General features: G+C 43.2%; 1 protein-coding gene and 2 long non-coding RNA genes across 5 annotated transcripts in view; 2 read left to right on the plus strand and 1 right to left on the minus strand.

The window, feature by feature from the left end:
- Positions 1–16,793, plus strand: part of LOC119507264 — a 78,640-nt gene extending 61,847 nt beyond the window's left edge. For both annotated transcript variants that reach the window (XR_005211178.1, XR_005211176.1), the window contains 2 exons: positions 5,164–5,280; positions 15,525–16,793. This is a non-coding gene — a long non-coding RNA (uncharacterized LOC119507264). The remainder of the gene's footprint in view (positions 1–5,163; positions 5,281–15,524) is intronic.
- Positions 1–24,718, minus strand: part of PDZRN3 (PDZ domain containing ring finger 3) — a 244,172-nt gene that overhangs the window by 50,046 nt on the left and 169,408 nt on the right. Inside the window, exon 1 of one of the 2 annotated variants that reach the window (XM_037800405.1) lies at positions 21,063–21,134. The exons of the other annotated variant lie outside the window; for it this stretch is intronic. The gene's annotated coding sequence lies outside the window, so the exon portion shown is untranslated. Of the gene's footprint in view, positions 1–21,062; positions 21,135–24,718 lie in introns of those variants that run through there. 2 annotated transcript variants of the gene reach the window in all.
- On the plus strand, positions 19,514–22,410 carry LOC119507272. The gene is made up of 3 exons (XR_005211180.1): positions 19,514–20,248; positions 20,355–20,546; positions 21,589–22,410. It is a non-coding gene; the product is annotated as an uncharacterized LOC119507272 (long non-coding RNA).

Here is a 24,718-nt window from a genome sequence, read left to right on the forward strand (position 1 = left end):
TAAGCAGTTTGCTTTTTCCTAAGGGCACTGGGGGCCAGTGAGCAAGAAGGGGAGAAGCTCAGTCCCCAGCACCTGGTTGCTGGTTGAACATGTTGGCTAAAAGAATGAGAAATGAATGTGTCTTCTATCTGCTCTGATCTCCATCCCTAGCCCTTTGGTCTGAACTAGGGCCATCTTTTACTTGTTCAATAGCTACTTCTCTTTCTAGGTGCCTGCCTAGTTTCCTTGCATCTCCTCTTGCTCCCCACCTGCCACAAAAGCATACAAAATCCAAGGTGTTCACCCCACCGTGTGCTGAGGAATGTGCAATGAGACCTGCTGGGAGTTCACGGTCTAATGGGGGAGGTAGGATAAACAGACAATATGGAAGCACAGCAGAGAGAAATGTAGGGATAGGGCCATGCACGGGGCCTATGGGCACACTCAGAAGGGCACCTAAGCTGCGTTGGGGACTAAAGACCTCGGTCCTAAGGGATAAGCAGGAAGCTTCCTTTATGGTCCCCCCAAATCTTTGCCCTAAAGAGAAGACAGGTAGGAAGAAGGGATGTAAAGCCTCGTTCCCCCCAGACCATTTCTTAAGCAACATAAAAGGGGTTTAGGACCCATTGTTAATGGAAGAGAGTATTTCCAATAGCTAGTGACAGATAAATGCCCCCACAGAAAAAAAGTGATTTTCTCAGCCACAGGCAGGCCCTGAATTCATTCATAAAGGGGGTCCCATTTGTCAAGGAGGGAGGAGGTGGGCTTTCTTTTCTTATACCTGCTTTGTCCAATTCACAATGCAAAGCCTCTTCTAAAACCAAGCTTTTAGAGTGGATAGGTTGTGTAAGGAAACCCGCTCCTACTGGCAGGAAAACTGTAGCAGGTTCAACACTGCTGTGTGGAAGTCAAGTTTACATTCCTCCAATTAACTGCTATGAACTCATGTCCATACTTAAAAGTATACCACAACCCAGCTGATACTCAGCAGACAAGCAGTTGCTCTGCTCTAAAGCAGTAAACTCATCTAATTGAGAACTGCATGTATTTAATTAAATACAAAAATAGGATTGTGTACACTCACATTTCCAGAATGCTCTATACACTTGTTGATTCTGATTAGCATTTATTACAGAAAGCTGTGTTTTTCTAGCCAACTTGCTAATAGGTTGATGTAGAAGGGTCACAAATGTGAGCATTTGTAGTTTTCTGTAAAGGCACAGTTACTGGGAAATTTGTTTTGTTTGCCTTTCAAATCCAACAACTTTAAGTGGCATAAAAAGGCACAGATTAATCTTTTATAATATTTTCTATTATTATTGTCAAGCAAGAGGATCTGAACTTTCTCATAGTATCTGTTCTTGAAGCTGCCTAGGAAGTTCATGGGAATCTGGTGCTGCTCTCAAGCTCACGTCTGTTTGCACGCTGCTGTTAGGGGTCAGAGTTTCTGTGGAAACCTTTGTCTTTTTTAAAAGTAGCAGACCAAAGTCCTCTCAGCTTTGACAGGGGTGTCAAGCAGCACATGGGTCAGTTTGAGAATACCAGGTCTTGATGTTAGCTCCATGAAGGTAACTTAATTTTAAAAATTAACCCAATTGTTCCATATAGCATCGGTCATCTATTCATTGACACTGATGACAATGACTCATGCAAGAATCCACAGACTTTGGAATCAGCACAGACAACCAGCCCCTTTTACAATTTCTTTATGTCTCAGTTTCTTCATCTTTGAAATGGGCATAATAAAATCACCCACCTCTCAGCACTGTTGTGAGGTTTAGATGAGGAAATGCATGGCCAGCACATAGCACAGTGTCTACTGGCACATGGTGAGTGCTCAATAAATAATGCTGCGATAGATGAAATGACTATAATTGCAATGTAAGTTTTCCTTGACATCCTGAAAATCCGTATGAAGAGTTTAGAAGAATGGGTTATTAAAATTTCTACTTTGAAGCCTAAGTCCCAACCAGAATGATTTCCCTGTTGCCTACTTCAATTGGCAAAGGTCACCATTCTACCAAGAGTCTCTGGTTGACATGAGAAGGGGTGGAGGGGATGAACGACACTGCCCGGTGTGCCACTTCTTTCCCTTCCCCCAGGCTTCCATTGGAAGAGCCCCCCCCCCCCCCGCCCCCAACCCAAAGCATCGACAGGCTAGCCTTCCGCATGTCCTGGAAGGTCATAGAGGAGTGAGGGCTGGAGCTTAGTGTTTGATGGAGTTACCGGTACCAAGTCAACCGAGCCACGAGCCTCCCTGGCCCTGCAAACACCCCAGTCACCAGGTAACCGAGCCCAGCCACAGCCCTAGAGCTCTGAGGTTTCCTATCCCATCACCAGTTGCTCCTGAGCGTGGGAGCTCCTACGCCTCTCAATCCAACCAACCTCTTGATAACTATAAAGCATCTTCCTAACTTCCCTCTGCTTTAATAGTGCTTCTGAGTATTCAAAAATTACCAAAGATAGGTCAAGACTTTCCAAAGCATGAAACAACTGCTAACTTAAATTTCACATTTCTGACAGGTATAGATCCTGTCTGGATACTACCTAGATCACTACAATTATCACAAAAACATGAAGAACCCACTGTAACTCAACAGACCTTACAACTACAGGGTAGGCGGGCAGCTTGTCTTACACTCTCCTATTAGTACCTGAGTGTCCCCAAGCATCTCAGTGCATCCTTTAGTGCACAGTGCAAATCAGTGATCTGTGGGCACTCTTTGCGATGCCCTTTAATGACCAAGCAACTTAATGTGTTGTTTTCCTAATATATTAAAGGTACAATAAGGTATCTGTGCACCAGAGGCAAAGCCATTGTTCTGCATCATTAAGCTCACAGCAGCCCCCAAAAGAAATTGTAGGCAGCTTGCCAAAGGCCCTAATGAAGAGCATCTCTTTGAATTAACTCTGGTTGAGGAAAGGATGAAGTCTGAGCCCTGGAATATTTGATCCTCTTTGTGCTGCTGTAACGAGGACTTACTGAAGCCAGACACACTGGACCTTCTGGAACTGTAATTTATGGAAACCTTAATTTCTCTGCTCTAATAAGGCTTTGCATAATAAGAGAGGGGATGCAATTATTAATTCCTTCAAGTGTTTTGTGAATTCCTTTATGCTATGGTTCAGGACATCCAAAGAATGGGAGAAAGGGGGATTTTACTTAGTTGGCACAAGGGTAATGGGTCCAAAAAGTAGTTGGAGTTTCCTGAAAATAAATCTGCATGGCTTCCTAAATTGCTGACAAAGTGTATTCCAGATCAAAGTCATTTATCAGCAATTTACTGTGTGATGGTTCGGCCAGAAATATTTCCACATAAACTCACTTTGTAAAAAACAAACAGAATCCAGGCTCCCTCTTTTGGAGGATACAGGGGGAGTCACAAGTAACAGAGATGAAAAAAGGACAAGACAACACACAGATTTGCCAGAGATATAGTAGGCTTAATTTTTGGAGGACGCCAGTGTAATGAATACATCTACAACAACTGCTAAGCAGTCTTTTCTGTACATTCATAGGGAAAAAAAAGCCAGTTGAGTTATTAAGCTACCTTTTTACTTGCTAGGTTTAGCTGTTTCATACGTTGGGGGGGGGGGGGAGGGGGGGCTGTCCGTGATGGCAAGTGCCTTGATCACACGATGGTGTCTATTCTGCTTATCATCTCAAAGCTGTAATCACTGAAACCTCCCCAGCTCATTCCACATGATAACTTGGCAAACTTACGATTACAACATCAGTACATGATCACTCAAGGGGTGGGGGACAGATCACCAGTACTTCTGCCCACCACTTCCAATATGCCTCCAAACTGCTTTGAAAAGGACATGAACCCAGCAGACTCCTAAGTGTGAAGTTGACTCTTGTAAGTACTTTTCCAAAACTTAAAGATGCTTGTTTGTTGTAAGATGTCTGCTCTCTACACAAAGGGAGAGCCCCAATCCCACAAACGTTTGCTTTACCCTTCTCTATGCCTCAGTGCAAAAACACATATCTCTTATTCCCCCTTGGGTCAACTGTATCATTAGGTTTTGTCTGCAGAAGCAGCCGACTCACATTTGCAGCGCCGTTGCTCAGTGGCTTTTTTAATAGTACTCGCCCTCTGGTGGCTACTTCAAAAATGACACTCAACTGACAGCTAATTAAATTCTTTTTTAAGCCAAGCCTGGCTCTTTAAATAACATATGACTATGCCATTTATTTTATAAATCAAGCAACACACTCTTTTTTCCTCACTTCCTATAACAATCTTCTCCAAGTGTACTTATCTTAAAAAAAAAAAACTTTTTAGCCAGAGTATTATTTTTTGATCACTGAAGAAAAATTTGAAGAGGTTAGAATGAGTTAAGGGGAAAACCCTGAGGCACCAAGTTAGGTTACCAACAGCAATATCAAAACCTCCTAGCTCAGGATCAGTATTGAGTATTTAAAAAGAAAAAAGCCAACACAAATTTAAGATGCATTATCTGAGATCTATCTTAAACATCCCGTTACATCTCGACTAAAATTTCACCTTGTTAATAATTACCATGGACAATATGAGAAGTCATCTGTTGTGGATGACAGCACCCAGGATCAAGTCACCCGCAAATTTTTCAGAGAGAGAGGTATAAATATTGCAAGTGCGAAGCTTAAATTTGAACCACACGTGCATTATAAGAAGTTGCTGGAACTATCGAGTCTGAGTAGATTCTTGTGTCCCACTGAAAGAAGTGCCTTATAACTATTTGTAAACAGAGACAAAAACATTCCAATGTTAATCATCACGCACATCTCCTCCGACTTGCTCAAAGGGTGTGTGACCACGCTATGACCCTTAAGACATTCGTTTAACACTCTGGAGTGAGGTCTGTTGCAAAGAAGCTTTGTGTGACATGACTGCTTTAAACACATTTTAAAGCCATCAAAATGGATTTATATGTTTATCTCTAGGTGTCTAAGTGGAAGATAAATTACTTAAGAGATTTCATAGAAAATACCCAGACAAGTCAGAAAGGCGGCCTTATTCACAATACACACACACACACACACACACACACACACACACACACACCAAACTCCCCAATTCCTTTCCTAGAAGTTACCACTTGCAAGGGAAGTCCCTGATCACTTCCACAGAGTAAAAGGCAATGCGTTACCTGACAAACTTCATAGAGTAATTTGTATTGCTCCTCTTGCTTCTGCAGGCTGCACAAACTGCATCCCATGTTTAGAGAAACGTCAAAGGAAGGTTCCAGTTCTTGCCAGCACCCGGGCAGAGCAGCTCACTTACTGTGCAGGCATGAGTGTCCCCGGAGCCTCAGGTGAGTCAGGTGGCTGCTCACATCACATTGGTTTCGCTCTCTAAGGCTGGAAAACAACTCTCTCCCCCCTTCCGCGCTTCCTTTCCTTCCCTGGCAGCCGGCATGCACGCGCGCGCACGCACACACACACACACACACCACTCCCTCCTCTGAGTGACTCTGGCAGCTGGATTGTGGTCCAATGCACACGCTATATATACTGCTGCTCATGCATATTAATCAGCTCTCATTGACTATTCATGACAGACAATGATACAGAAGCTATAATTGCCAACTATGACAGTTGAAATTTCTCTAATTAACAAGCAAGTGCTCCAGGGGTAGGGAATAATAAAAAGACACTAACAATTTTGCAAGCCATTTTCTGCCTGTTACAAATAAACATGACTGCATCTTTAGTGAGGTCTCTTAGGATAATCCCTAATGAGTTTAAGCTAAGTAGAAAATCATTTTTAAATATATCATAAAACTTCTGATGATAGAAAATGTATTTAATGCTGCAGATAATGATGGCATATAAACTTGTTTTATGGAAGGGACATGTTTTGAATAACATTCTTACAGTATTTGGCGCTTTACAAAGTTGCAGGGAAAATACTTCAAATTAAAATTTTAAATTGCAAAATATATCCACATGTAGACAAAGGAACCAGGGGTAGTGAGGACACAGAATACCCTAAAGGTTAAGCAAGTGGCTAATGATTACTAAAGTGCATTTTCAATTCAAAGAGCAGAAAGTTATTTATCAAAGGGCTCCCTGGCATCTCCTCAGCTATGTAGATGCTGCGAATACCTCAGGGCTCATATCACTGAACTACTTGTCCCTTGTTACTACAGATCTATATCTGATATTCCGCATCTGCCCAGACTTATGTAGTTTTGCCCTGTGTTGAGTATCATGAAAGCAGGGAGCTGCAAAATTATACATGGGTGGTAAGCACAGGCAGCACTTAAGAACTGCAGTCCCTGCTGTACTGCCTCTCGCCTCCCCTTCAGCCTCTGTCCCACTAAGTAGGTTTGCAGCTTTCAGAAAAAAAAATTTTTTTTTTGGTAACTGATTGCCCCACTGAACAAAATTCACAAGGACCTTTTTCTCAGCCAGAAGAGCTCACAATTGCTTCTACACTCTTCACCCCACTTCATTTCATAAAGGCTTAACTGTCTCTGAAGAGGACTCCCACGACCCCTGTCATAGACACATCATGGGGCCCAAAGAATAATGCTCCCTTTTTCCAGGAGCCAAGACACACCTGAGACATGAGTAAACCATCTCCAATAAAATCCCACTTGGGCTGGTGGCCAGCAGACACAGCCAGTCCCATTTCTCTGGCATGGAAGATGAGGCAAGGCTACTTGGCTCCAGTCCGCTAACAGCCCTGGCTTCTTGGCCAGGAGGAAGGGAGCCTTTGGCTGGAGCCAAAGGCTGACCTGCCCCAAGGGAAGGGTGGCCACAGATGGACTGGGAGAGCTTTGGCGACTGCTCCTGCCATCAAGGCTGCGAAGAGCCCAATGGATGCACAAGCCAGTCAGTGGGGCCGAATGTCCTAATCTCTCAATGGGTATAACAATAACTGCCTTGCAGAGTTTTATTGCAATGATGGGAGAAAACCCAAATTGCTTAAGCCAAAAACAGAGGTCATGCTTGTTACCTCCCTTGCATCATCCCTCTGTCCTGTCCATCAGGAAGTCTGGTCTGCTCTATTCCAAATTAGATCTCAAATCTTTCCACCTCTTTTCCCTCTTCATGGTCATCGTCACTCACTCAGATGATGTCCAACGCTTTCTAAGGTACCCTCTCGTTTTTTCCTGCCTGTTACCACCCCTCCCTGCCCAGGCATTCTCCACACAGCTGCCAGGCTGGTCTTTACAATGCAGAGATATGATCCCTCCACCCAGTGACTTCCCATCACACTTGGATTAAATTCCAAATTCCTCCCCAGGGCCCAGGATGAATGCCCCGTGAAATTGAGTCCCTGCCCATCAATTTCCCTCTATCTGTGTTTGCACTGCAGTGTTTGTGAAATCATGTCATATAGTCTCTAGAAAACTCTACTGTAGACTGGTAAGAGAATAAGAGTGAAAACAGGAGAATAACATTTTACTATTTTTATGAACATATTTTTGACCTCACAAACACCCTGAAACTGTGTTGGGGATCCCTGGGGCTGGCTGGGCCACAGCTACAGAACTGCTGCTGTAGCGGTACAGCAGTGAGCTAGGTCTCTAAGAATCTCATGCTGGATGTGGGGTAAGGAGTGGAAAGGAGCCCAATAAAAACTAAACTCAAGTTTGGTTTTCCTCTCTTGAGATTATGCATTATTTAGAATCAACAATGCAAAAAACTCACATACCCCACCATGCCTAAAAATAAGACTTACCAAAGTGAGTATTTGCATTAAAAATACTTTTTAAGATAATCTAGAACATTTGGAATAGAGTTTCCTTTTCAAAATGTTGATTACACAGGGTAAGAAACCCTCAACTGTGTAAAAGGAGGTTCGCCTGTGTATCGACACACATCACAAAATTTAATAATGCAGACTGGAGTTGGCAGTGTGAGGGCAAAGAAAGTCTGTTAATGACAGGAAGCTATTTATAATAGAACTGTTCTTGAGAGTACAGCTGTCCCAGTAAAAATGAAAAACTACCAGCCACACAAAAGCACACATTGTTTGATGAAGATGCTCAACATCTTTTTCAAGTTGGTTATTACATCAGTAGAAAGTGCCTAATAGGCTCATCACAGCCCCTTCTCTGGAGCTCTGCTTCAGACACAGCCTCTTCCTGCCTTCAAGAAATTAAAGATAAAGTGCAATGAAAGGTTGCCAAAGAATACACGAGACAGAGAGAAGAGGTATATGTACAAAGGGCTTAAGGTTCCAAGGGAACATCCTTTATAATCATTCTCTGAAACTTCCATGAGTCATCAGAGATGTGTCAAAGAGTCAGCAGGTACAGACAAGAGCTTACAGTCACTCAGTTGAGCTTACAGTCAATTACCTGTCTAATTCAAGCGTATTATTTTCAGCACACAGGTGGCGCTGAGTCTATTCGGTGGACATCTGAAACATGACCACCTTGTTTTCCCTGCATATGGGAACTCATACACTGAACCCCATTAAACTATAAACTTTCAGTGGCACTAGTTAGACTGCCAGGAAGACCTGCAACCCAAAAGTTGGGGAAGAAAGGGCCAAGTAGGAGACCAAGTCCGTTTGGAGAACCAGAATCCTTTCAGCGGCACCAGGCAGTCACAGGATAGAGTCGTCCTTGCCAAACTCTGATACCCACCCATATCCGCCTCCCTTTGGGGTCTTTTCAGCTTTATAACTTTTCTTCCTGGTTCAAACTTCACTTTCCCTTAATTCCTTTTACGTTGCTTCGAGAATAATCCTAACCCCACCCACCCACCCCTCCCCAACGGGCAGGCGACAAATCCACCACCCTCAAGACACAGTGCAAGCTCTCACGCGAATGAACACGACCCCTCCTGCTCTCGCCTCCTCCATGTCCTCTCTCGGCTTGCACACACTTGTCCGGCCAGCAGCACACAGCTGTGTGAGGTCAGCTCACGCCTCCACATCTGTACACATGCTGTGCACCCTGCCTGGGGTGCCCCAACCCGTCACCTTCTATGCACCCTTTACTCTCACCTCCTCTGGTCCCAGCGACAGGGACCGCCTCGGTGCACCAGTGAACCTGCAGCAGCCTCCCTCCAGCACACTTCACATCACGTGCTCATCTGGATTTGCACGACTGGCTTGTTAACTGGAGAGGGCATCAAGGGCGAGGAGGAGGCCTTATTCAGCTCGGTGCACCCCAGACCCCCATCCACAACCTGTGATGCACCTGAAATAGCTGATTAGAATAAATTCAGCATCAGATATTTATCGAGGGCCCAGTCTGCGCCACATGCTTTTCCAGGCTCTGAAAATACAACAGTTACCAAAATAAACAAAGAAGTCTGCTATCACTTACCAGAAGGTCAAGGCCATAAACTTGAAAAAAACACTTTTTGTGTTTGGTTGGACAATTGTTCTGACAAGCCCTAAATACTAGTCATGTCCAGAGGGTCACAATCCTAACTCGTTCAGGGAAACAGTTTAGTAACTTCTAGTTGACTCTCACTTTTATCAAGGTGACTTTTCAACAGCTAAGTTTAAACTACATTGATTTGTTTAACAAGAAAGAGGCTGCTAGAAAGCCAAGTGTGGGTAAAACTATGTTGTCGCCAAAGGAAAAAGAAAAGCAACTTCAAAGATATTAGAATGCAAAACATTGTCAAATGAGTTGAAAAATTATACACTGGAAGCTCTAAGTGCATTTTTGTTTCTGAAGAGCGATATACGCTCACAATATCTGCTCAGGACCTCAAATCTTATTTTTTAAAATCAAAGGATATTTTTCCTTGCCAAATTGACTAAGGTGCTGCTGTCTGCAGGGCGTTTTCTCTGGGTGCCTGATGAACTCCCTGCCTGTCTGAGAGTGACAGCTTGCCGCTCACTGGAAGCAGTTTTGAGAACAGGCGCGTGCTGAGCCCTGTGAGGGAGCGGGGTATGGGAAGTGGCGAGGGCAGCCTGCTGTGCGTACGCCACGCTGCCGGTCAGTCACCACACAGGCAGACGGACACCCGTCTTCAGGAATTGCTCAACGGGCCACAAGTAGTCCATGCGCTAGACAAGAATTCAGCAAGAACAATGGGGACCAGCCCTGGGGAGGCTGGAACACTGGCACATGTGTCGAAGGCAGCCAGAGGGAAAGAGCTCCGAGTTTTCTGATGCGTTTGGAGCCTCGGGGCCTCTTTTACTCCTCAGAGATCTCACAGCACAGTGTGTTTCTAAGGTGCCAATGCCTTTTCCTGACATTGGTGGTGAAAAGTGGACTCTGTTCCCCCAGCTGGATGAAATTCCTTGAGGGGAGGTTCCTGTAGGTCACCTCTGTAACCTCTGAACTGCCTGGAAGAAGAACCAACCCCAACAAGACCCTCCCTAAATGTCTGAGATTAATGAGTGTGAACTCACAGAGATTACCAGGGGATCTGGGTGCAGCAGGGAAGGAGAGGGGATCAAGTCAGTTCACGCCCTCAGAACAACTTGCACAGAGCTTGGGAATTTTACAAAGTCTTAGGAAATTGGCTTTCCCAACCTTAAACTGTAGCAATTGCCAGAGTTGTGGGATGAGGGCGTATTAAATGAAATAAAATCCTTGAAAGTTCTTGGAACACAGTCAGTAGGTGTGCAGTAAAATCAAAAGAAAAGTGATAAACCTGGGGCACAAAAAGCCTTTCAAGCATTCCTGTGCAGGGGTCAGAAAACTTCTACTGTACAGGGCCTAGTGGTAAATATTTTACGCTTTGTGGGCCAAGAGGCAAAACTGAGAATATTATGTAGCTACTTCAGCAACAACCATTTAAACATTAAAAATCATTCTTGGCTTGCGGGTCGCAAAAAAACAGGCTACATGCTGGATTTGGCCTGTGGACCACACTTCACCAACTAGGCTACCACCGGCTAAGTGGAGAGTTGTTGATTCTCACTGACAACAATGAGATGGTGACCCCTCTTATCCCCATTTTATTCACAAGGGAACTGAGGCTCAAGGAGGTAAAGGAATTTATCCAAGAGCACACGGCCAGCAAATGGCAGAGATGAGATCAGAATTCAGCCCTGTAGCCCCAAAGCAAGCAGGCTGCTGTGTATCCATTTGTTCCCGAAGATTTTACACGTTCATTAGGAATGCTGATGCATGAAAACAGGCTTTTAAAACCGGCTCCTTGTTGGGAAATGGCAGGAGTTAGTAAAGAAAACAATCTAAGAAACACAATGCGCTCATGATGATCAACACACAAGTCCATGAATAATTGGCTTGGGCAACTGAAGGACAAGGCATGGCTTGCTGAAACTGGCCTGTGTTTCTATCGCATTCTGGATATTATTTTCTCTTTTAAATATTTAGAGCCATGGAGTAGCACCTTCATCCACAGGTGTCGATGCCAAGGGCCTCACATCCCCCCTGTGGCCTCTTTGTCCATGTGAACAAGATGGACGCATCAAAGATTTCCTTCCAAACAGCGTGTGGGGGCGACGACAGTGTGGCTTTGTGATGCTGGCCACGCTCTCAGCAACGGGGGGCGGGGAGAGTGGGCGAGACACGAACACTGAGGACCTGCTCAGCCATCGGACGTGGGACTGTGCTTGACAGCAGGACAGAAAATCCAGGCCTGATGTCCAGGCAGAAGAGGGTGAAGAATGACAAAAGGACACATTTCAATAATGAAGAAAGAGAAGATTGGGGAGATGACCACAGAGAGGTATCAGAGCAGGATTTGTGGAAATAAGGACAAGGAAGTGCACATCCTTCAAAATCCCGGATGGCTTAACTGGGCTTAGCTGTGGGGAGAGAGCACGATGATGACAGAGAAAGAAAGCAAGTGACAGTCAGCACGAAGCTGCCACAATGAAGAAAAGAGGAGGAAAGGGGCAGAGAACTGGGACCAGAGGAGAGGGGACACACGGAAGTGACACCCATTGTGTAACTGGGGCTCCGAGAGATGACTAGAACAACAGGCTGGAAATAAATGTAAGGGGTCAACTGAACACAACAAAAGCTTGAAGGAGGAGAGGAGGAGATATGAACTCATCCCATTTAAGAAAAACAACAATAACAACAACAAAAAACTAGGGCTGGGGTCACAAATAAATGTCCCTATGGTCGGGAAGCTTAAAACCTATTCTAGAGCACAGGACTAAACTGTAAACAGGGTAAGTGAAGTCAGTGCTGCAGAGCACATCTTCAACGTTTTGAATTAGGTCCTAATTCAAAAAATCAGAAGCATTTAGAAATTAGGATTAACAATCACCTAACATGATTTTTTGATATTATTTGAGAAATTCCCAGGATTTGGAACACAGGGCCTTGCATTCTCATGTGACAAAAAGGAACCAGAGCCAGGTAAAAGCTGCTCCCTTTAGCTGGAGCATGTGGGCTCCCATTACCCTAGTCCCTCCCAGCCCCTATACTCACACACCTGGCCAATTTAAGCTGGAGTAAACCAGGTGCCCAGGTCCCTGTGATGTTGGCTAAATATTAAAACATAAAACATTATCAAGGGTCTTGGGGATACGCCAGGTGGGAGAGTACAGCCCCAGGTGCTCAGTGCCCCCCCCCCACACCTCTGGGGAGGCAGTGATTGCCATGCCATGTCTCCTATGAGCTCATGTACAGGAGGGGGCGTGGGAATCTGGCTCTCCCAGCCTCACCTCCCACCCAGCCAAGCACCTACCTACCACTGCGGGCAGTGGGAGGGCAGCAGCAGTGGGCACCAGTGCAAAGATGGGAACAAAAGCCTCAGACCGTCTATCTGTTGATTCACTCCTTCTTACAAATTGCCTGTTATGAGCTTGACACTGTTCTTTAGCTATAAACAAAGCACTCAGAACTCCCTGCTCTTGTGGAACTCCCTGCATCTGACTTGTGCCCCGACAGGGCCATGTGTGCTCTTGCTAAGTTTCACCAATGACAGCCTCCCAGTTGCCAAACTCCAACAATCCCTCAGTCGTCAGCCTGTGTGACTTTTCTGCAGTAACTTTCCACATGAGGTGTTCCCATGGCTACATCTGAGCTTTCCAAGCGTCCAGCCCATGATTTTTGATGTATTACTCTTCTATTTACTTGAGTTTTAAAAAAAGATATCCACTTGTATTTATCTAAATCAATGTATTTTTTAAAGAAAATTTAGTTCCTACTGTAATTGGAAACTCAGTCTCACTTGTACAAGAACATAAAAGTACTATAAAAATAATCGTATGAATTTCACCCTCGTCTCCTGTAAAATCTCCTCCATCCCACCATGTTTATCTCTTGTTTGGAATGAATGCCCACTTGGCCCTCAAATCCAGCCTCCCTGGGATCTTTCCCACCCCTACCTTGCCAACCTTCTCTCTTCCCACCACATCTCCTGTGCTCGGGTCCAGTGTCTGTTGACATCCTCAGTCTGTCACTTCATGATGCTTTTACTGACCCTGTTATATCTAACTAGAATGCCCGCTCCACAGAACTTTGCTTCAAATCTCATTCATATTAAAGCCATTCCTGATTTCTTCTATCAAAAGTGACCTCTAGTTACTAGGCGCTTTTCGGAGCAACTGCTGTGATATGTTCTGTGCTAGCTTCTTGGGAGTATGTCGGTCTGATCTCCAGACCACTTAATTTACACTGGCAAACACTGTGCTACATGGGATGGAGTGGTGAGCATAACCAGCCGCTTCCTGCCAAGGGTTAAGCTACAAGTTTCTGAAGATAAACACCCCGCAATGTTTTATGACCAATAAATAGCTTTGGCACAGTGATTAATCAAGGAGCAAGTACTGAGTTTCTTTGCTACCCAGAGTGCCAGCTGAGGAACCACAGAAAAACTGAAACATTGCCGCTATGGTCAGGGAGCTTACAACCTATCCTGGAGCACAGGACTAAACAGTAAACAGGATAAGTGAAGTCAGTGCTACAGAGCACAGAGGTAGAAGAATGAGGAAATCTTGCTGGGGCCATGATTTTTGGCTTGCTATTATCACTCTGGCCTTTGTAGGGCAAACAAAATTTGTACTGGTTGTTGAAAGCTGGTGCACCAGGGTAGAGGCAGGGAGTGGAGTGAAAGAGCCCAAAGCCAGGCTCAGAATGGGGGCCACCAATTGGTCAATTCCTGTGTGCCATCTTTGATGGTTCTTGGGTTGGAACACTGTCCCAAGGTCTGGGAAACTTAGCTTTTCTTTTGCATTCTTGGCCAGACTCTAGGATTCTGGGGGGGGGGGGGGGGGGGGGGCCTGTAATAGAAGTAGATCGTCCTTTCCAACAGCCCATAATTGAGTCATAAGCTACTGGGCTGTCCATGTCCAAAAGAATTGGAGGATAGGTGAAGCATGAGCTGGATGGATGTCTTGTACACTAAGGGGATGCTAGCTCAATATTTTAAAATCACTCAGAAGATAAACAAGTAGTTGTGATGAAGAGACTTGAGGAAAACAAAAAAAAAAAACTGCAAGTAAGGCTTCATAATTCACTTGCACCTATAAGGTTCATGTGCTATCAAGTCTGAAATTACTTATCCAGCTTCTATCCTGGATTTACTCTCTATATAAAACAGCACTTCGGAGAATAAGTAAATAAATACTATTATGACCAATGGTTGATTTTAAGAGAAAAATGCTTCCACAAATGGCAATACTAATTTTTTAGCATTCTCTGGGAAAACATAACAACTCTATATACTTGAGAGCCAGATAAGAACTACTGACATTGTACTTAATCTTTAAAACTGATATATGTGTGTCCAACAGCTAATAAAGCTCCCTCTAATATAAATGGGGGAAGTAAAATACTAGGTCAGTTCCCTCTAATATAAATGGGGGGAAGTAAAATACTACGTCACAGGCACCTCACACACTTAGGATTCTGGTCTTACGGCTAGAGCCCAGGGGCAGGGAAAATTGAAGTGATTTAAAATAGTCCCTGATAGGATATATCTGATATTAGTGGGCTTGCTGAAGCAGAACAGTAATATCAGAAAGGTACAAAGGTGTAAGCCCATTAAGGTGTGCCCAAATGTTTCAGTTCCTTGACCCCAACAGCTTTCGGGTGATCTGCCTATGGGGATGGGCACAAGTGTGCTGGGTAACATCACCTAGAAACCTGGAAGGTAGGTGCTCTGAAACCACAATTCATTTTTTGAATGAACTGAGAAACATTAATGTTTATTTCATTGTACACCTTACACTGCAGGGGTGGCCCATTGGCAGGCTGAGTTCTCCCCATCTTCCTTGGTATTCCATCCGCCATGAACCACCTAGGGTCTAGGCATTTTATTAGAGGAAAAGGCACAGATACATGGTTGCACAGAGAGTGCGTGTTCTTTCAAAGCTTTGCCTGACCAGGCTATACCATAGTCCCACTCATTCAACACACTAACTAATCTATAATTCTACTGTGAGAGCTACAAGCCAATCATCATTGGGATTTCAGGGACCAGTAGAGTCAAAGGGGAAAAATGTCTAAGCACCAACAGAGACGCTAGGTATATATTTTGTCTAGTAAGAACCTTAAAAAAATCATTGATCAGTACCTTAATTGGAAAAAAAAACACTTTTTTTTTTTTTTAAATAGAAAGGACATAATCTAAGAATTTTAAAAACAATAAATTTATACTTACAAAGTACCACCGCACTGTTTTATTTGTCTGATTCTCTCTACAGGCATTTGCCACTGTAGGTACAGACAGGGATATGCCCCAGTGAAGATGGAAAAGAATGTGGAAAACAGGCTGCTTCTGGTGCCATGAACTTCCGGCCACTGGAAGAATGGTTAACCAGTGTGCAGGGAAGAAGGGAAGTTAAGCAAAACAAGTAAGCTTTGTCTGGCCTGCTTGGTTTGCCATTCAGAGTTTCCCATCTTGACAATGCCCAGGTGAAGCAGACTCCCAGCTCCTGCTTTCTCCCCGTTTTATTCCCAGTTTGCACTAACTTGCTAGTGACAGAGTGTAGAAGGGTTCCTGACCAATTCAGACTGAATTGGGCTGAACTTCCACTGCCTCTTGCTAATCTCTTAAAATATACATATTTTTATAATCCATGCATTTGCCTCGCCCTTCTCCAAATTATTTTCATTGGTGGAGAAACAGACTTTGTGCACCTTCTTAAACTGCAAATCCTTGTCCTCTACTCCCTTCCATTCTACTGCTCCCCTAGTTCATACAGGAAATTGAGCCTTCTCTCCCTTCGAGCCTAAACCAAGCTTCCTCAGCAGAGAAAGAACCCCCAGCGTGTCCTCTGTCCCTCCTGCGCTTTCCTCACTACCTGTCTCTTTTCTCCCCTTGCCTGCAAATGTTTCTCCCATTTTAAAGCCTCACTGAAGTCTGCAATGCCCCCAATCTACTTCTTTTCCTTCCTTTCATTCCATGTTTTTTTCCCCCTTTTTTATGATTGGGAAAAAATCAAAAGAAATATACTTATTAATAGGCAAGAGTTATGTGAAACTCAAATTTCAGTGTCTATAAATAAAGTTTTATTGGGACACAGTCACATTCATTCATTTACGTATCATCTGTGGCTGCTTTTGCACTACAGTGGCAGAGTGGAGTTGTTGCGACAGTGACCATATGGCTTACAAAGCTGAAAATATTTATTATCTAGCTGTTTACAGGAAAAAGTTACAGACACTGCCTGAAATTACAAGGGGCAAGTTACCGGGCCTATTTGCATACAAGTTTACATGCAACCATGTAAAGAGTAATTTGCAGAGGGTTGATTAATATGTTAGAACCACTATCAAACGAGGATCAACCTTCAATTAAAAACGTGTGCATCTGAAACCTTAAAATTAATGATAAAATACCATCCCATTTGGAAAAATTCACATTAGAGCAACACATCCAGGGAATAAAAATGCCTTCATTGGTACTAGAGTTTATACATTTAAATGATAGCCATTGCTTTCTTAAATCAAATACTTACTCATTATTGTGTCTTGACCACATTTTAAAACATAAACGTATCTTCCCCATGTCCACCATGGTTTGAGAAAAGTTTGCAAATAATTGCCAAAGAAGGTAAATGAATCCTCGCAGGAAGGACAAAACAATATTCAGAAGAGAAAGTGGGGAGACTGGTGACCTTCCATCTTGGTTTTACCAGGACAGTGACTTTCAGAGCCACTGCTCAGCTCTTCCTCTTGGGCTGCTATCTGGGTTTCCTTCTTATTGAGCAATTAAAAGGAACCATTCAGATTGGTCATTGCCTCTACTTTCACCATCACCAGTGTCCACAGCCATGTTTCTCGACAGAGTAAATTTACGCTTGCCTTCTCTTCTTTTTCATCTCAACACCATGTGGAGTGGTGTGCCCTCCCCAGTCCTTTCCCCACAGCCGCTCATTCTACTAAAACTGTCCCAACTAGAGTCACAATGACCTCTCAGCTGTCACGACCCAGAGCCTTTGCAACTCCTCAATTCAACATATCTAAGCTGGCGGCCACAGAGATCCACTGTCCAAGCTTCACCAACTTTAGAGATAATTGAGGTCCAAAAAGATCAGGTGCTTCTTTACCTTCTGGCCGCCATGTTAATGCTTTTTCTCTTGTACTCTGATACCCACCCCCGTGACCTCCCCCGTGGCATCTGACCCAGCTGAACACTCACTCCTTAACTCCTTCCTCCCTAGTCCTCTGGGATTTATATATTCCCAGTCTCCACTGACTTTTCTGGCAACTCCTCTGGCTCCTCTTCTTCCTCCTGCCCTCTAAATAAATGTAGATACCCACCAAGTGACCTAACCTTTTCAGTAGTAAGCATAATACCTAACACAGACATTAATTTCCTCCTTCCCTCCTCTCTTCTGTCTCCATATATTCCTGCTGGTGGAATGTCAACATATGAGAAATGCCTCCTGACATCTAAAAGTATCCTTGCCTTTCACCAGCAGTAAATCAGCACCTACCATGTGAGATTCAGCAGAACACAGGGGGTAGTTAGGGCTCTGATATTCAACTGCCTAAATTCAGATCCCAGCTCATCCTCTTTAGCCCATGACATTGTGACTTGCCAAATTCCTTCCTAGGTCTCCATCTCCCCATCTAACCACACAGCATTGTAAAAACCTAGTGAAATAATACTTGTGATTACTACGTAGGGTGGCTGACTCACAGTAGATATTAGTTCCTTAGTAGACATTGTTTTTTTTTTTAATTGTTCATTTTAACATCTGCCAGGGATGATGTTTAGGCCTAGATCCTTCTCTTGAATAGCCCAGTAACTTATAAGGACCATGGAAATTTAGAAATGGTGTAATCAAGCTTTACAGTGACTATGGTAGATGTATGCAGTGGGAGAGTGAGGAAAAAAAATGGAGAGTTAATAACTTAAAGTGTCAAGAAAAGCTTCACTGAAGAGTTAATCATTGATCTCAAGCTTGTTTCTCCTCCTGGGATTTAAATTCCTATAAAGACCATATTTAAACTTTATGAAAAAGATGCTTCAGAGAAGAGCAATGTCATCGCAAAAAATAAAAAATTAAAAAAAAAGAAAGAAAAAAATAGGACAATTTCTTGGACTTGGGGTGCACCAGCATCCCTCCTCCTTGGGGAGGGGGTGTTGGTGTTTGCTAAGATGCAGTTTCCTGGGCCCCCAATGAGGAGCTCATTTAGTAGGCCTGGGAATCCCCATTTTTAACGCAGGTCATCCATGAATCATATATCGAACACACGGACTGTGAGGAAGGGTGAGTGTATTGACAGACATTAACCCAACTTGCTTGCAATGATTTTTATATGCATGCGCTTGTTTCTTCCTAGGAATGACTTCTGTAGCTTGGGTTGCAAACAAACTTTTGGATTCTGAAGGAAAAAGCTGCATTTTGCGGACGTCACAGTTTAGTAAATTATCTACAGTGAAGTCTGGCCACACAAATTGGTTTGTGTTGTTTGAATGAACTCTCCCTGTGGCCTTCCCCTTCTGCCAGGTCTCTTCTTGCTAAAGGAAATGATTTCATGTTCTGCAGCTTAATTCTAGCTACCAGGGGTGGTCAAGAATCGCAGGCCAAAATAATTCCACACCGTCCCTTGGAGGCAAAGCAAGATCTAACCACCTCACGCCAGAGAAGTCATGGAAACGCCTGGTACACAAAGTCAGAAGAGGTGCCTTTATATTTAAAGCCAATAACCACAACGACAAAAAACCCCGTTTTCAATGTCATTAAAAACCTTCATTTTATCCCCCTAACGTGGAGAGTGGTGGTGTAGATGTAGTCATCTGACTGATTTTCCTGGGCCTTTGAACCTCCAATGTGTGCTTGTTTCTTTGAGTTTCATTTTAAGCCTGATCCTCGCAGAGATGGGGGAAAGGAGCCACAGATAATTAAAGCTTAAAATATTCTCATTTCATGGTGGGGCTAACAAGTGAAACTGCACATAATGATGTAATCCAACTTGTCAAAAAGGAAAATGAAAAGAGGAGACAGAAGGCAGGACAGAGTCTAGGGACCTGGTGTGCCATGTCATCTTCTAATTAACTAACTGATCCTTTAAACTGTCAAACCCAGCCAGCAACTCCATGGCCCGCCATCTGATTAATAGTCATATTTGGGCACTGGATGTTCTGATTTAGGTCCCAGTGGTTGTAGTTAAACACTGGTCTTTAAAGAGAGAGAGAGAAAGAAAAAACTTGCCTTGCTAACCAACGTCTCCAGTTTTACATTCACAGGGAAGTGAGGGGTGGCCACCCCGAAGTCCATAATCCACGGCCGGGGCCAATCCTCTACGGATACATATTGATTTCTGAATCATGATGAGGACTTGTATATTGAAAAAATAATTATTTTGCTTCTTTTCCACTGGCAGCCACATTGTTAATCACACGCCATGCTTCATTGTTAAGTAAGCGAACGGCGTGTGTAAAATTACATAGCATTCGGTAATATAACCAAGCTTTTAATCTCAAACAAAAATAATTGAATGTGTAATTTAATCAAAGCAGGCTAGAATTCATCATTTAGTTAAACTGCAATAAGGCGGCAACCTGGACTTTTATTCTTACCGCACAGGCTGAAAAATAATTATTTCCCCTCCCGTACATCAACGTCTTTGCCTAAAGTGCATTCTGGTCTAGGGTGTAAGAAGTTTCCTGCGCTGAGTACACATTCTTTGTGGAAAAAGCAGCCGGCTCAAAGAGACAAAACCACTCTGCAAGACAGTGCCCAGGTCTGTCTCATGCTCCCATCCACTAGAAGCCGGGGAGGACACACCACAGCACCCCGAGGACGGCAACACGAGGAACGGCCCTCCAGAGGTACTGAGGAGCCATGCCTTTCCTTCACTCCAAGTTCACTTTTTATTACTTAAAGACCTCAAAAGGGAAGAAACGGTTCAACCCAGTTCCACTCAAATTCTAACAGCACTGACTTTCAGAAAAAACATCCTAAAATACAAGGTAGGGCTTACCTCTCGTGTCAGTCCGTCCCACATCACTCTGTCCTAGATTGAAATGCCAGGGGTTCCACAGAGCTTCCCTGTAGCAATTCATCTTTGTCCGACAGGGCTTAGTAAACCTGCTCAAGCTCTTGCTAAATGTACTGCCAAGCTACTTCGACTCATATTCGAAAATGGATGACACTGCCAGTGGATGCACAGGCTGGGATCATAATTTGCACACACACTAAATACAAATGGTATGGAAAAGCTAGACTCAAGCTGATCGTCCATCAACAGATATGGCCATCTTCCATGAAGTAAGACACATTAATAAGTCATAGTTCATTTCATTTGGGGGGTGGGAAAATGCCACACATACAATCAGTAAAGTTTATACAGCCCACTCTAAATAAATAAATACATAAATTCCAAATGGCCTCTAGGGTTTTCCAGATTGAGCAGAAACTCATGGTCAAACTGATCTGGAGCATAACTTTACATAACAGAAGGTGTTTGTTTATATCTGTTAACTATGGTAGGAGAAGGATGAAAATCGCCCATAGGTGCCAAGATTATTCTCACTGGGTCACTCCCACCTATGAAAGATGAGACTTGAAAAGCTTTAGAGGAAAGACTCACTGGTGCTGCTCACCAGAGCCTTAATTCTTTTAGCTTTCATTTAACAGCCTGGCTCATCCTGTAATTATTTCCAGGATGATCTGAGACATTTCTAATTCTCCTTAAAAAAAGTAAAAGAAAAAGAGAAAAGTTGATAGTTTCAACTTCACATATGCCCATCTCTACATGGAGTTTAAGTCATTGGTGAAACCTACCGTTACTGATGATGATCCTGACCTGAAAAGCCAAAGTTAGGAATCCAGCACCAAGAGAGGGAGATCCTTGACATCTCACTTCGGAAGTCACTATCACTGCCCTGCTTGCCAGATGACTTCCTGAGCTGTGTTCCTCAGAGCTGCAAATACTTCTTTGGGTGGGGAGCGGACTCCAGGGCCACCGAAACTGGCTCAAAGCCACAGGCAGTAAAGTAATTAATGGTGTCTTTCAGGGCAAGCGCAGTAAAAAAATAATTGCTCTCAAATTTTTACTGCTAATGAATGATTGGTATAGTCAATATTTGTGTTGTTGGGAGTGGATGTGTGTGTGTGTGTGTTTGTGTGTGAGAGAGAGAGAGAGAGAGAGAGAGAGAGAGAGAGAGAGAGATGGGGTGAGAGAGAGAGAGAGAGAAATGGGGTGGAAAGTCTTTCGGATGCAAATACTCAAACCAGTCTATCAGCCCAGTTAACAACTCTAAACCGCCAAACCACAAAGGCTGAATATGTTGACTTTAAATGTCTACAGGGAACACATGCCATGGATCAAAGAACACACTGATTAATCCAACAGAGACCAAAGTCTGTCACTCTGGTCATGGTGCAAAGATGTGCCAAACCCAATCACTAGAGAGAGTAAACAAATGCGAGGCAAAAACCAAAGCAAAATTGGTTTCAAAGAAGGGTGGAGCTGCCAACTACCCATCTAAATGCGACTTGATCAGGTAAAATATCTTTCCTTCCCTAGCACTGTGTTAAATCATGACTTCCCTTTTCTTAAAACAACATCTCTCAGTCTGCTGACGCCAGGTAACTCTCACTCGCATTGTAATCATTTAATATCATATTAGGTCATCAGCTTTCTTGCTACGGGATCCCACAGAATCTCTAGTTTCTCATCACACACACACAGCCTCATAAACAGATTTAAAGATATATCTGCTCATGTTGTTGACTGTGAAATTAGTTCTCTTACGTGACAGGAATCATTGCTAGTGGGAACACTGGCCACAGAGAGAAAAGGGTGAGAGGCAAACAAAATCAGAGCATTACTAGTGTGTGTCAGAAAGAACCTGCCATGATTTTACGGACCAGTCAGCTGCCCAGAACTCAGACGCAGCTCAGTCCATGGCAGTGTTTCTTTCCCATGAGAAGAGGACAAACAGCTGGAGCCACAGAAGGAATCCTTAACTTCCACTCCTCAGTCCACAAATACACACTCTTGGAGTGGGGGCACACGACTCAAAACAAAGACGTACTACTCAGTGTGGGAGGCTGCTAGTGGGTCTCAGGGTCTCAAGGGGAGGTGGGAATAGGGTGTAGATTCGAACTGAGCAACAAACACATTTCTTTTCTCTGCCACTAACATGATGGTGATCATTTGTTATTTTCTCCAAGAAACCACAAAATATCTGCCCCACAGAGTTTTCCAAATCTGATGCGGGAAGACACACTTTAACTTTTCAAAGGTAATTCCATTTAAATTTGCTTCTCTTTCTATAAATTCACTGAAGGCAGAGCCATGTGCTGAGGATTCCATGCTCACAGGGAACAAAATATTTAGCCCAGTCAGTTCTTGCCAGGTTTCTAAGACCTGTCCCACCCTCTCCCACCCTAACTGGTGTTATTATTCAGGCATTGATTTAATACTCTGAATTCCAAAGCACATGTATTTCCTTTCAGCTTTCCTTGAGTGGCACCATATTTTACTTGGTTTCAAGTTGTTACTCCAATGCTATCTCAAGATACATTCTAACCCTTTACTAAATGGATAAAAGTTGAATGATTTTATTTTATAAGATATTCATAAGGTGAATAGCTGGGACCAACAATCCATGACGAGAAAGGAAATTCTTCAGCCAGCCTCTATCTGGGTGGGTATTTGATTTTTTTTTTTTCTTTTTTTTTTAGGTCTACTGCAGTTGTCCTTAACTTGTTCTTCTGCATAATTTATTGAGCAGCTGTCAAACATGCATGTTATCCTGTCTCACATCTGACAACTGTACAATATATGACATAAAAAACAGGCTACAAACAAACTGCCATTCTGCAATTGAATAAATGAAAGAAAAAGAGTACAATGATGAGAGGAAACAGTTGGGGGAAAATATGCTGCTTTTCTCCTCCAGCAGGCAGGCCTAAGAATAAATTACTGTTAACTCTCGAACAGTCCACACAAATGCCAGAAACACTTAATTCACAATGGCTGTTATCTTTTCTTTTTTAAAAAAAGCACAATAATTTAAATATACATAAAGTTGTTTCTTCATGCCTTAAGTATATATCAATTCCCATATAATTTTACATAGTCTACAAGGATTTTATAAAGTCAATAATGTTATTATAATGAAAAACATAGTTGGAAAAACTCAAAATTTCCCTGAAGAGAATGCCTAATATCTATAAGTAGGCCAAATAATGCAATTCTGAAAACCTCACATGCACAGTTGATCTCCACTTTAACCCGGTAAGCATTGTTACTAAGCTAACATATTAATTCTTTTTGATCTTTTTCCATTTCCTGCATTGTATTCAGAGCCTCTTATGCTTGTCCAACATCAACAGGTCATTCAGAGAGGGATCAGCGCTGGCCAGTATAAATAACCATTATAAAACCTCTAGCATGCTTTAAATAAACAACCACAGTGGCCTACACTGCTTAACATAAAAATCTCAAATATTTTCATGGGAGAGTGTAGCCAAGGCCTGTGTAAAGTACAGGTACAAATTAAATAATCAAATCATAGCAAGTTATTCCAGCACAAAGTTCCCTATTTTAAAACCAGCTTGAAAATATAGATGACAGTGCCTGCTGGGCAGGATGGTCAGCCTGGGCTCGGTACCGCAGGCACATATGCTTCAGAAGAGTTTCACACACACGGCCGAAATTACCAACATGTACATAAACCCAGGGAGTCGCGCCCAAGTGTACAAGAGCCAGAGCTGGAGGAGAGCCCAGAGAAACTCAGAGCAGGCAGAGGGAGTGACGGCCCCTCCAGATGCCTCTTTCTTTCTGCTCCCCAAAGCCCATTAAAGATGACCCCATCCCCCACCCCTCACCTGAGCAGGGCAATGCATTTGCAACATCAGTGTTTGAAAGAGGTGACGAAAAGGGGACTGACATGGATAAGCCACAAGTTACTTATATCTGGATTTTTGGGAAGGGCTACATATTGTCTATCCTGACACCAAATTTACATCTTCCATCTTTTGTCTAGGTTGTTATTAAATTAGTCTGCACTGAGCTGGGTGGAGTAGTGCCCATCAATGCTAAGGAAGACAGACCAAGCAGAACAAGAATAGTTGTGACCACTGAAGTTCAACATTTATTGCCATGGGGAGAGGGCCAGATCATGGTGCTGACTGAAAAAAAGGTTACAAAACAAGCTTGAACACTGTGGAATTATTTTACAAAAAAACTAAATACATGGTTAAAAGATGCATCGTGAAGCAATAAATTAACACGTAACATCCAGAGGGATATTTACCTGCATTATCTCATCCCTGTGCACTATTAGCCAATTTTGTTTCTTCACAATTATTATTATTACGTTATTTTGTGTCCTGATGCTTTGGTTTGATTGATTAAACATCCCTAGGAAATGCATGTTGAATCCCTACACTCTCTTCATGCACTGCCTGATCTCTCCTAGAGTTTG

This window comes from Choloepus didactylus, chromosome 1, assembly GCF_015220235.1.
Source record: "Choloepus didactylus isolate mChoDid1 chromosome 1, mChoDid1.pri, whole genome shotgun sequence".
Taxonomy (NCBI): domain Eukaryota; kingdom Metazoa; phylum Chordata; class Mammalia; order Pilosa; family Megalonychidae; genus Choloepus; species Choloepus didactylus.